This window comes from Canis aureus, chromosome 5 (assembly GCF_053574225.1).
Source record: "Canis aureus isolate CA01 chromosome 5, VMU_Caureus_v.1.0, whole genome shotgun sequence".
NCBI lineage: Eukaryota > Metazoa > Chordata > Mammalia > Carnivora > Canidae > Canis > Canis aureus.
This window is the reverse complement of record NC_135615.1, coordinates 48679387-48693534: the sequence shown is the minus strand read 5'-3', so window position 1 is coordinate 48693534 and position 14148 is coordinate 48679387. Positions and strand designations below refer to the sequence as shown.

The 14148-nt window shown below is 39.2% G+C and overlaps 1 protein-coding gene and 1 pseudogene across 1 annotated transcript in view; one reads left to right on the top strand and one right to left on the bottom strand.

Moving 5' to 3' along the window:
- ZSWIM6 (zinc finger SWIM-type containing 6) overlaps window positions 1-14148 on the bottom strand; it is a 193493-nt gene that overhangs the window by 146294 nt on the left and 33051 nt on the right. The window lies entirely within an intron of this gene.
- Window positions 9961-11562, top strand: LOC144313270 (membrane-associated tyrosine- and threonine-specific cdc2-inhibitory kinase pseudogene; annotated as a pseudogene).

The following is a 14148-nucleotide window of genomic DNA, read 5'->3' as shown; positions in this document are numbered from 1 at the left end:
TGCATCCATTGCTTTGAATTTAGAGAAACTTTACCTGGAGGAAAACCTCCAGAAAAGTGTTTCGAGGTTAAAGAAATTATACTGAGCATGTTATTTGAAAGTAAAACCAGTATGCTGTTTAAAAATAAGTCTATCAGGGTGCCTGGGTGGCTCAACTGGTTATACATCTGCCTTCGGCTTGGGTCATGATTCCAGGGTCCTGGGATCCGGCCCCGCATCAGGCTCTGGGAGCCTGCTTCTCCCTCTCCCTCTGCCTCTCCCCCCTGGCTTGTGCTCTCTTGCTTGCTTTTGGATACCCTCTATTTCAGTTCATTGCAAATTAGCTCTTTAACTTCCTACTTACCCCCTCACCAACCCCCAACATTAAATTTCTTCACAGAAGGCATCCTAACTTTACTGCTTTTGGTATAGCACTTTTAGGAAACTGGGGGGGAAAATGCTAGAGAAAGAGAGAATTGTTACCTCTCTTAGAGTCCAGTTAATTTTGTCACTATCTGCTGTGTAACTATATGAAAGTACCTAATCACAAATAAAGAACACATCTCAAGATTATTGATGCTGATGGGAGTGTCAAAGGCAAGGGCAGTAGAGTACTCACATAATCCCTTTGCAAAAATATCAGAGAAGAGTTGAGGTGGAAAAGGATTATATCTCTTTCAGCTCCAAAATACAGCTGTATATTCTGGCTATTTTTATCACCAAAGGACTGCTAACTCTAGGCAGAGTGAAGGAGAAGGTACGTAAGAGAGCAAGCAGGACCAACCACCACCAGACACCCTTGTCTATCAAATAAACAAGATGCTACTTAGTCTTGGCTGCATTCATCTGGAACAGAGCAGCTTTTGGCCTGCATTCCAGTTCTCATTTTCCTAAGCATATCTGTATCACTCTACTTTCTTTCCCTCAACAAAGAACAAAAAGTTTAGCAGGTGGGACCTTTACTGGTGTAACACATGTTAGTTATAACCAACTTCATCTGTTATATGGAGAAAGATATCTGCATTCCACTTCTCCATGAAAAGCCCTACTAAATTTTACATTTGTTTGGAATGAATTGTATTGCATTTATTTAGCAGTAAACTACATAATACACTGTGATGGAGAGATCTACTCACTCCACACTGCAGCGATGCCTCAACTGCTAAAGAAAAACAGTCCTTCTCATGGCACTCATTTGCTATATGCAGTTCCAGCTGCACAACAGGGAAAAATATATTACTCTGATGATCAAAGACATAATACACTGTATGCTGGTATTCCACAGCCAAGAGGCCACATGTCACAGACTAGAACAAAATAAACTGCAGCAACTGTCTGTTCACCACTGAGGCATGTGTGTGCCTTCCTTCATGCTTTAAGATGAAGCCATGACATCCATCACAATGTTAGTTACTTTGAGCTCTTTGTCCAAGACATGTGTACCTAACTCTAAATAAACTCAGTATCATTCACAAAAGAAAACTCTGGAGAGGATTTTCACTTTAAAAAAAAATTGCAATGGTATTCTTTAATATTAAATCCTGCAATGACTCACTCCATAAGGAGCAGTAGAAGGTGTTTATGAACACACGAAAGAGTGTGCACTTGTGGTGATTATTCTAAAGTAGGGACTGGTAACTGCCGGCACAAAAACCAAAGGGAACAAAAGTCAACACTGAAGACTTAATGGTCAGTGCAGAGAGGTATATCTCCCAGGTCTCCAGCCAACATGTTCCAATAAACAAATATTTCTTCAGTACCTACTAAGTGCCAGAAAATCCTAGCCAGCTCAGCATTTCCTGCACTTCCACCCAGAAAGGACTCCTGATGCAATATACTCTATACCCTTGGTTTTGTCAAGATCTGAAGTCCTAAAAGCTGGAAATGGATATTATAGTACTAGTATTTTCAAAAATTAGTTTTATATATAGTAGGAAAACCATCCTACAGATGCTAACTGTTAGGAACATTTTTCTGGAGCTCTACTTTTACGAGGAGATTTAACTACTTACTGGATGTCCAAATGCTGGCAGTCATTTAAAGTTCTACAAAATCTAGTGTGAGGATAGTGATAAACAGAACAAAATAGTTCCAAAGCTATTTAAAATCATAAAGAATAGAGATGCCTGGTGGCTCAGTGGTTGAGCATCTGCCTTCAGCTCAGGGCGTGGGATCCCAGGACCCTGGGATCAAGTCCCACATCAGGCTCCCCACAGGGAGCCTGCTTCTCCCTCTATGTCTCTGCCTCTCTCTGTGTGTTTCTCATGAATAAATAAATAAAATCTTTTAAAATAATCATAAAGAACAAACAAAGCCATCGTTTCATCTTAAACATCACACAAAAGGGGCTTGACAGTTCTGTTTGCTATCAGATGTAACTTGACATTTGTGTTGCTAAGAGTCCTTTTTCAAAGTGTACCCATACTTTTAGTTCTGAGTAGCAATAACTGGATCTCCTACCTGCTATAGGACCAGGACATGCTAATAACATCAAGATGCAGCTAATCATCCTTTCATGTTTGGTGTATCACCAGAGTGGAAAATTTTTTGTAGAGGACATATATTTTCTTGGGAAAATATTGTATATAGGAAGGTTCATATTGCTTTGTTCTAGTGTTTACTTGATATTCAACAAGGGTGGGTCCAAATAAAATCTATTTCTCTTAAAGATATCCCTCACAAGGCAAACACCAATGAAAATGAAAAATCCCTAAAAGAGCGGTTTCTCAGACATATAGTAGGAAAAAAAGTTTCCATTTTTTGTGGTATCAAATTATTTTTGTCTTCATACAGTAACCAGCTCAAAACAAGTCAAAGGACCTTCTGGAAAAATGAAAATGTAAAAGGCAATGCATTACTCGACCACAAGTAAATCCTTACAATTTTAAGAGGACAGTATACTTCTGTGCAGTTGTTTAGATCATAGAGTTTAAAAGAAAAAAGAAGCAATAAGACACACTTCACAAATCCAAAAGGTCAGGCAGAAAAAGAATTCGCCAGACAGAAAAAGAATTCCTTCACAAGGTCTAACCCAAGAAATCATAACAAGAAATAACATTTCTGAATTGATAAACTGAAGATACAGACAATGTTAACTTCTCAACTGTTCTACATCTACTTTTCTAATTTTTATTTTTGATTTTTATTATGACGTAAAATTGAAAAAAAAATTGAAAGCATGTGCTTGCCCCCCAGCTTCTCTCAAGGACACTTAATGGTTTCTTGTGAATCCTTCCAAAGATGCTGCATGCACATACATACAAGCAACATAAATGCTTGTATATTTTTATTCTCCCCTCTATTAAAATGGCAGCATAACCCACACCATTTTACATTTTTTTTTCATTTAACAAATACCTATATTACTCTGTATCAGTACAGTTTTCCTCATTCTTTTTGACAACTGCACAATATTCCATTAGGTGGATGGACCGTTAATTTATTTAGCCAGTCTTCTATAATGAACATTCAGGTTGTTTCCAATGTTTTGCTACTGTAAACAATGCTTGAATACACTACTTCATTTCAATTTAGCATAAGCTAAATTCCTGGATACAGAACTGTTGGGTCCATGAAGTCTGTACATTTATAATTCTAACATATGCTGTCAAATTATCCTCAATAAATAGTGTCCCAATTCATAATCCCACCAGCAACCTATGAGCGTCTTTCTCCACACCTATGCTAACAGTGTGTTAAATTTTTATTTTACCAATGTGATGGGAGTTGTTTAAAGTGGTACCTAACACAGTTTTAATTTGTATTTCCCATAAAATGAACACCTTTATATTTAGTGCCATCTGTAACTCATTTATGTAAAATCTCCATACATCCCTTTGCTCATTTTTCTACTGAATTGTTGGTCTTTTACTTATTGATGTGTAGAAAAATTTTTACATATTAAGAAAATTTGCCTCTAATCTTTGGTGAGTTAAATGATTTTTCAATTTATCTTTTGATCCTGCTTGTGTTAGTTTTTAATATGCAGAAACACTCTTTTATTTTTATAAAGTCTAACTTACCTTTTCCTTTTCTTTTATTGCCTCAGAGTTATAAAGTTGGGAAAACCCTCTTCATTCTAAATTGTAAAAAATTTCTCTCTTATTTACTTCTATTTCTTTTGTAACTTTGCTTTTTACATTTAAAGCATGATCCACTTAAAATTCATTCCGGTCAAAGTATGTATTATAGATTCCACTTTATTTTCTTTTCCAGTTGGCTCCCCAGGTATGCCAACACCATTTACTGAATAAATTTCATCACTGATTTGAGATGCCAATTTTATCATGTCCTGTGTGTTTTGGGGTCTCTTTCCTGTACTCCTATTTTATTTCATTGATCTGTAGATCTATACATGTGCCTTCATCACATGGTTTTAATTAATGTGGCTAAATAATATCTTTCAACATCTTCTAGGGCTGGTTCTATCTCTCATTACTTTTCTTTTTTAGGATGTTCCTGGCCATTATTGTATGCATGTTTCTATATTAATTTTAGCATTTGTTTGTCAAGTTAAAAAAAATCCCGTTAGAATTTTGGGGGGGGGGGGATTACTTCTAATTTACAGACAAAGTTAGGGAGCTTATTTACCTTTAAGAAACCACCTCAAGGGACACCTGGATGGCTCAGTGGTTGAGCGTCTGCCTTTGGCTCAGGGTGTGATCCTAGATTCCTGAGATCAAGTCCCACATCAGGCTCCTTGCATGGAGCCTGCTTCTCCTTCTGCCTGTGTTTCTGCCTCTGTCTCTGTGCCTCTCATGAATAAATAAATAAAATATTAAAAAAAAAAAAAAAAGAAAGAAACCACCTAAATAGCTGGCGATTTTGTTCCACTGAGTACTAATGGTGTGATTTGAGACTTAGTTAGAACATTCACATTTCATATTAGCATGTCCCCAATCACAAGATAATGGTCTTCACAGGTATTGGTGGTGTCTGGCATTAACCTTCCTCCTACAGACACAAGGGTTATATGAAAAATGTATGAATGCCAGAAGTACTGCTAAAATAGTACATTCATGGAGTTTATCCATAAATTAAACATATATAGGAAATTATTCCATGGTCACATGTTTTCTTAACATGGAAGCTAAAGACACAAGTGTAAAGACCTGAAAAAGACCTCTACAGATGATCCAGACCAGGTTCTAAGCAATCTTTTCTTCAAAACATATCACTCCTATCATAATGGTTTATTTTATGGACTATTTCCTAATTTCCCATTCAAAGGACACTCTAAATTGGAAAATCATGTCTATTCTACCCCAGCATTCCTATGGAATTGTTACCAGATGTACATATATCTTTTACCATCATGTAGTTGGAAGCAAAAGGAATGATGGATGGGAGCAAAAAGTTGAGAGAAACAGTATTTTATATTAACATTTACAAAATTATAAACACCTTGACATACACTATCTCATTTGATATACATATACATATGTCTAAACATGAAAAATACATAAAAATGAAGAATAATTGTATAAGCAGTATTTTAAAACCAAAATATTCATTTCTACTGTATCCTGTAATTTTAATGCTACAAATCTTAGAAATCAAAAGAGAAACATGTTCTCTCTGCTGAAAGGTGGGGGGAACAAGATATAAGATTAAAGATGTATGCAGGGCCTGATCACAAAGAGCCTTAAAGACAACAGTAAGAATTTTAGACTGTAGCCTTAAAGAAATTTAAATATACAAAAAATATTGACCATAGCTGCTTTTTAAAAATTATCTGCATACAGTAAAGGATGGGTTATTTGTAGTATGGCATAGGAAGACAGAAAAAGCTATAGCAATGAACCAGACCGGTAATGGTTGGACTTAGGGTAGTAGCAGTAGTGATGAAGAAAGGATTTGTTTTAGAGATACTGAAGAGTTAAAAATGGTAAGACACTGATGACTTAGGAAGTAAAGACATCCAGTAAACATACTAGACTCATGAGAATAAACATTTCAAGCAGGTATGTGTAGTTTTGAGAGTAGGTAGGTAAGAATAGGAAAATGGCCCAAAAAGAGAGGTAGAAGGTGACCCAGCAAAGAGGAGTGGAGTTAACCAGAGAGGCAAGAGGAAACCAGGAGGGCTTAGATTTATAAAAGTCAAATAAAGACTATGTTACAAGAAAGGGCAATCAGGCCAGCTTCAGTAGGTGTTGTTCAGCTGTCAAAAAGGATAAAAAGTGAGGCAGCCCAGGTGGCTCAGCGGTTTAGTGCCACCTTCGGCCCAGGGTGTGATCCTGGGGACCTGGGATCAAGTCCTGTGTCGAGCTCCCTGCATGGAGCCTACTTCTCCTGCCTGTGTCTCTGCCTCTCTCTCTCGCTGTGTGTCTCTCAAGAATAAATGAATAAAATCTTTAAAAAAAAAAAAAAAAAGAATAAAGAATGACAAGAGTCCATTGCATTTAGTTATACTGGTATTCTCAACAACTACAGCTTGGGTGGAGTGATGGGACAAAGACCAGAGCGTAAAGGACTGAAGAAAGAAGTAGGAGGTGAAGCAATGGGAGTGATATCACTCTTTTAAGAAATCTGGACATGTAAAAAAAAAAAAAAAAAAAAAAAACCAACAACAAAGAAGTTACTGATGGAAAGAATGAAGTGGGAAGGCTGAGTGTCAAAGGAGATTTTTTTTAAGATTTTATGTATTTATTCCAGGGTGGGGCAGGGGCAGAGAGGGAAAAGAGCAGAGGGAGAAGGACAAGCCGACTCAGTGCTGAGCAGAGCACCTGACGCGGGGTTCGATCACTGGACCCAGAGATCTTTACCTGAGCCAAACCAGAGGCTTAACTGACTGAGTCACCAGGCACCCCAAAGGACAATTTTCTTTTAAGGTGGAAAAGTCTTCCCTATGTTTCAACAACAGTAGTAAGTCTTCCCTGTGTATGCACAACGGTAGTAAGGAAAAAAGAATATTCCTTCCTTTCCATAATGCCTCCAAATTAACAAAGGAAACAGCTTGGATTGCTGCTCATTTCTGGGGATGGTCTGTCTTTAAGGTAGTGAGAAATATTAGCCATCAAAAAATGGAATTTATTTGCTCCTAAAGACAAGGTCTCATATATCAACAAAAAATATCAACAATAAATCTCTAAAAAAGAAAAAAATTAATCCAAAAATCTTTTATGCAGACACAAAAGAGTTTGTAAGAGAGGTCTGCTTACATTTAAATTTTAACAGAACTTTAGGATGTTTGCAACAAAAGAGAAAATGGAATTAAAAGTTTATATATATTCCCTATGTTCAACCAGTACTCAAAATAATCACATGAAGGAAAATAATCTGTAAATCCAATAGGTCAACTTTCTCTGATTCTTCCACAGATTAAAGGTTTTACAGATGCCTTGAAATAAAAGGAAACTGATGATTTCATGAATGGTTTGGTTATTTACACCCCTTGAGGCTCATACACAGCACAACTAATGGTTTTGCCTTGAGGCAAGAGATTTAACATATTGCCCTCCTAATTGCTCCCTGGACACTACACAAGGCCACGTGTTTCTGAAGTACAGATTCCTATATAAAACCCACCTTCAGAAAAAAAAAAAATCAAAGATAAATATCTCACCAAATACTCCTGAACCAATAAAATTGTTTTTAATACTCAAAATTTAACAAATCACCATATCAAACATTAGCTGATACAGTAGCTGATACAGCTAATAAAATTCTGGTTCTCTGATCTGGTTCTTTTCTAAAATAAAAGTGACTTAAGTGAACACATTAACAAACTTCTGGACATTTAGCTGTACTACAAATACAGTGCCAATTTCAAAATTTCAAATGGGAGAAACTTCATTTATAAGGGCTGAAAATATAAAATTTTGGTAAAAGATAAAATAATTTTTTAAAGGAGAAGAAAAACAGAAATAAGTTTTAAACTTCTGGAAAGGTGAAAAATATTCCCTATATTCAGAGAAGAAATCACAATGGAAAATCATTTAAATTCCTAAAAATTAAAAAAATCTTCCAAATGTCCAAAATGGGCAACTAAAATCTTGGCAAGATGACAGCACCTGCCCAACACTGCTGACTCCTGAAGGCAGGTGACATCTGTCTCCAGAGTTCATGCTCTCCACCACTGTGCCCCTTTATTCAATCTTAATCAACACGTGAAGAAGAATAAAATTCATGAAATAGGAAATGTGACAAATAAGCAAACATATAGGAAAATATTTAACTTCCTGAGTAACCTGAAATTTTCACATTAAAACAATAGGTAGTTATAAGGGAAGGGAGAAGAAATGTGTGGGAAATATCAGAAAGGGAGACAGAACGTAAAGACTGCTAACTCTGGGAAACGAACTAGGGGTGGTAGAAGGGGAGGAGGGCGGGGGGTGGGAGTGAATGGGTGACGGGCACTGGGGGTTATTCTGTATGTTAGAAAATTGAACACCAATAAAAAATAAATTAAAAATAAATAAATAAATAAAACAATAGGTAGTAACTTGTCTTGGGCAAACTTTTGATAACTTGCAAAATTGGTAAAAATATACAACCACAGTAATATCTAGAACTGGTAACTGAGGTGTGAAACTGGCAAGGAATTGGGCAATATGCACAAAAAGCCGTAAAAACATCCACATGCCCTTTGGCCCAGTTTCTTCTCCTAAAAGTCCACTTTTAGAGTTTTTTCTAAAATTCTAATTTTTTCCAAGTTTTCATTTTAAGAATAATTGTCCGAAAAGTATCTTTGTGTCTATCTTTGTGTCCCACTCCAAGGGGGAAAAAAATTAAAATATGGACAGAGTAGAAGGGGGTGCTTGCTGCATAGACACAAAAAGAGCTGGATATAAAAATGTGCATTAGATGGAAACTCTTTTTAATGCACAGAAAAATACAAAAAAAGAAAAACACTAAAGCTGAGTACGGCTGGTCAATGTGATGGTATGGAATTTTCTTCCCCGCTATCTTACAAAAATTCCAAAATGCAGTTTAATTACTTCTATTATTTTAATAAAGCTTTGAAAAATGGGTGATCCACAGACCTTTTGCAAATTTACAATATAAGAACAAGACTGGCAGTTCCTGAGACCACAGGAATTTTATCTTAATTTAGCAGGGTGGCTGGTGCTTGCACAAGCATACAGAGCTATGCTTGAGGAGGGGAAAGACTAATGTCCCCTAAGTCAGGATAATCACAAATCACAACTCAAGTAAGCACATAGGCTGTCCGAATCCAAACACACCTATGTACAGTATTAAAACATTTCTGAAATAACTGGATGTGCCACCCAAAACACTAAACCAAAAATTTCAGCCAAACCTCCACGTCACCTAAACCTGAAATGAGGAAGACTCAGTTCTAGCCAACCATAAATGAACACATTTATTACAAGAGACGTTGAGAACTGTCTCTTTCAGTTACTATATAAAATGGTGGTTAATACAGAATGCTCATTTACTAAAGTTTAATCCAATGATGAAATTATTTCCTTCTGCAACAGTAACTTACACTTTCACTTACCTATGCCCAAAGACCTTTTGATTGTTGTATGAGAAATTCAATGGGGAATGAGAGATTTAGCTCTCCAAGAACTGCCACATTTATTACTAAAACCACTGGGTCTTCAGATCTTAGAATACAGGGATCTATATCCAGTACCCAAAGAAGAGATGCCGTATGGCTAAAACCACCAACAGACATTTGTACAACATTTAAAAGCTTTAAAAAGTCATCATATATACAATATTATTGGATAGCTAAAATGTATCTAGACCTTTCTTTATAGCGCTCTCTCAAGGTGCTTCCTTCTCACATTATATGCCATCTGGCATTCCAATCAGCCTTTTAAGTTAAGCAAGGCAGGTATTAGATGATGAAACTGAGGCTCAGAAAGCTTAAGTGATTTCCCAAAGCTCACACAGCTATTATATGGCAAAGCAGAAAGTACACTTTGGAGTGAAGGACACTCTTGCCTGCCTCTCCGCTCCATGCCAGAGCTCCCTCAGAGAGCTAGCCAACTTGCATCTTGTGCAGGCAATATGATCAAAGGGAAACTTTATGATGACATCCCAGATATACATCCTTTCTTGGTAGCCAGCCAGCAGTAAGAGTTGTTTCATCTACTGACACACATAATAGAAAACCCACAGTTCTTTACCCAAAAGGCAAACTGGTAATTAAAAAGGTAAGCCTCCTACTGAGCGAAAGCCCAGACTTTTTTTTAAGGATTTATTTAAAAGTTCAGGAGTGAACATCATAAAGGAAAATCAAAGACAGACCTCTCAAGGGTTTTGTTTCCCCCTTCTTTTCTAATGTTTACATCAAGTAAAACATCTCAATATCTAAAATGGCAATGCCAATTATCCTTATTTTGATAAATGACGACCTCTTAATAAGCATTAACACTTTTTAAATATTTTAAGTGAGTAATATGTTTCTAGAATTTATTAAACATCTATCTTTTGAAATATAAAGAATTACTGGTGCATCTGCTAGGAATCATTAGTAATTGTATTTTATATAAACTATAGTAGCTAACATGTTTTGAGCTCTCAACATGTGCTGTCGAGAAATAACTGGGTTATTTACATATAAAGTCCCACTGAATCCTCACAACAACCCTATGATGTAAGTACAAACAACTTTAAAATCTGTAGGGGCACCTGGGTGGCTCAGAGGTCTGCCTTTGGTGCAGGTGGTGATGCAGGCCTGGAAGGCCTGGTCCACCTTGACGTCAAGCCTGCCAACATCTTCCTGGGGCCCCGGGGCCGTTGCAAGCTGGGTGACTTTGGACTGCTGGTTGAGCTGGGTACATCTGGAGCTGGTGAGGCCCAGGAGGGAGACCCCCATTACATGGCCCCTGAGCTGCTGCAGGGCTCCTATGGGACAGCGGCCGATGTGTTCAGTCTGGGTCTCACAGTCCTGGAAGTGGCATGCAACATGGAGCTGCCCCACGGTGGGGAGGGCTGGCAGCAGCTTCGCCAGGGCTATCTGCCCCACCGAGTTCACTGCTGGCCTATCTTCCAAACTGCGCTTTGTCCTCACCATGATGCTGGAACCTGACCCCAAGCTGCAGGCCACCGCTGAGGCCCTGCTGGCTCTGCCATGCTCAGGCGGCCTCGGCCCTCAAGCATTCTGTGGTACCTCAGCCAAGGGTGGGCCCTGTGGCAGGCCCTGCTTTCCTTGCTGTGCTGGCTCTGGCACGGATTGGCTCACCCTGCCAGCTGGCTGTTGCCGCCGAGCCCACCAGCCACCCCACCTGGCTCCCCACCCTGCATCCTCCTCCTGGACAGCAGCCTCTCCAGCAGCTGGGATGATGACAGCATGGGGCTCTCACTCTCTGCAGAGGTTGTCCTGGCCAGGGCTACTGGGAACACCTCCACCCCCCCGCAGTGGCTCCCCTGCCCGCCAGAACAGGTACACACTGAGGGATGCCCTGGACCTGAGGGACATTGACTCCGAGCCCCCTCGGGGCTCCTTCCCCTCCTTTGAACCTCGGAACCTTCTCAGTCTGTTTGAGGACTCACTGGGCCCAGGCTGAGTCCACAAGCCAGCCTTGGCGCTTTTAACCTTTTAGCCACCCCCACCCCAATCCTCCTGGAGGCGGGGTTCCCTCTGGGAACTCCACTGGTGCCTCCTGCCTACCCATGTCTAATAAAATGTATTTGAATCTTGGGGGGGAAAAAAAATCCTGGATCCCCAAGGGGAGCCTGCTTCTCCCTTACCTATGTCTCTGCCTCTCTCTGGGTCTCTCATGAATAAACAGATAAAATCTTTTAAAAAAATGAAAAATATCTACTGTAGTATTTTATAAATATAGAAATGGAGGCAATGAACATTGTTAACAAGTCAGAAAGTATCCGAACTGGAATTTGAAGCTGGAAAGTCTAACCACTACATTATAACTGTCCGTGCTCTGCCTGTCGTCTTCTGGGGACTGGAGATTATGGGAAAGGCATGAACTCCGGAATCCGACTACCTAGGTTCAAATCCTAGCTTCCGTGCTTAATGAGTCTTGGAAAAGCTAGAGAAAAATCTCTCATTTTCTTGGCTACAAAATGAATATAAGGGTTGATAAAACCGCTCTTGCATCATGCGTTGTTAGGAGGAGAGCATGTAACGCCTTAATAAACAGAACTGGCTCAAACAGAGGACTCAAAAAGATCAGTAAGCAATAACACAGTGATCCTTCAAGGAACAGTGAGGTGGTTGGGGCTTTGGTCCCACACCAAACGGCCTCAAAATGCTTTTGCTGAGTTCTTGAATTCTTTTTCTTTTTTAAGGTTTTAAACTTTCTCAAGCTATCACTTTCTTGAGCTGCTAAGAGGCCTGTATGGGGTGTGCATCCCCTTCTCCCTTCCCCTCTTCTACACCTCCTTCAAATATACTGTAAACTAGAAAGCTAAACAGCCAGACTTTCTTAAATGATTTAAGACTTAATTTATTATTATTTATTTGAGAGAGCACACACACACGGAGTAGGGAGAAAGGAAGAGGGGGAGGAAAGGCAGAGAATCTCAGGTTCATGCTGAGCATAGAGCCTGACACAAGGCTCAATCCCATGGCCATGAGATCACAACCCAAGATGAAACCAAGAGTTGAACCAAGCTCAACCACATGAGCCACCCAGGTGCCCCTAAATGATTTCTAAGTAAGAATATCCAGGTTGTAAAGGAGGATTCAGGATCTCCTAATAATTATTTAAGAGGAAAAACTTCAGTGCTTTGTAACATCTGGTTTTAGAGTTCTGTTTTTGCTTATTCCGCTTCTTTGTAATTTTCAAGAGTGTAAGAATACTGTGTGTTTCAGACCTACAGAGGAGCAGGGTCTTGCACACTGGATGTGACTCTGCTACTATTACATCAAATCAGATACACAAGACAGTGAGGGATGGCAGCTGCAGGCTAGGACACCGCACTGCCCGAAACCGTCCTCAAAAGCATAAACAACCCTTTTCCTTTGGCTAAGGGCCAGGGGAGATTAGAGGTGACAGCTAATGTAAGATAGGGCTGGGGGTCTGAGAGGAACTGGAGAGGAACTAAGTCATCTAGAAAACTCCCTCATCTCAGACACGTCTGTCTGCCTGGGGCGACTGCCAGATTTTGGGGGGGGGGGGGGGCGGGGGGTGAGGGGCTTGGCACAACAACTTTTCTCCACCTCAACCCAGTGCTGTGTGCACATGGTCTCTAAAGCAAGGCAGTAGAGAGAAATGGCTCCAACTTTTAGTTATGGGCCCATTAGACAAACTTAAGTATCAAAAACCACTAAGTGTTAGAAGAGAATATAATCACACTGTTTACTGTGAGACTATCTTCACTAGATTAAAATAAAAGCATACAAGGGAGGGGTGAAATGGAGGGGATCATACAAAATGTATTTAAGATACCTCAAAAATAGAAGCTGTCAAATTCAAAACAAAGTTTAAAATATTCCACTTTTATCACAGTAACTATATTCAGCACTGCTGTATTTCTGTGTCATAGCACTTTAACTGCCATTTCTCAAAATTCAGCAAGTCATTCATTCCCTACCCAAGAAGCTGGTCTAGGAACTATTTATATAGAAACAAATACCTGTTTTTAACCTCCAAACCCTTCTTATTACCTATGTTTATGAACATGATATTCCACATTGGAATCTTTTAAAATAACCAGGACACCTGGATGGCTCAGTCAGTTAAGCATCTGACTCTTAATTTCAGCTCCAGTCACGGTCTTAGGGTCCTGAGACTGAGCCCCACACACGGCGATCCCCACAGGGTCCCTACAGAGCCTGCTTGGGATTCTTGCTCCCCGCTCCCTATGCCCCCTCCCCCCATGCACTCTCTCTCTCAAGAAAAATAAAAATCAAGTTCACTGATAAAATTGATAAAATATGTTACATTCCAAAAGGCTAGAAAATATATAGGCCAGGGGTGAGCAAACTTTCTGTAAAGGGCATTTCCTAGTTTACGTTTTGCAGGCCATAAAGTCTGTTGCAACTACTCAATTCTGCTCTTGTACCACAGAAGCAGCCACAGACAATATGTAAAATAATGAGCACGGATGTGTTCCAATAAAATTTTATTTATGGACTCTGAAATTTAAATTTCATATAATTTTCACATGTCCCAAAATATCCTTCCCCCCCCCCCCCCCCCGCAACTATTAAAATAATGTAGAAGCCATTCTCAGTTTACAAGGTATATAAAACTGGTGGCAGGTCAGATTTAGCTGATGGACCATAAT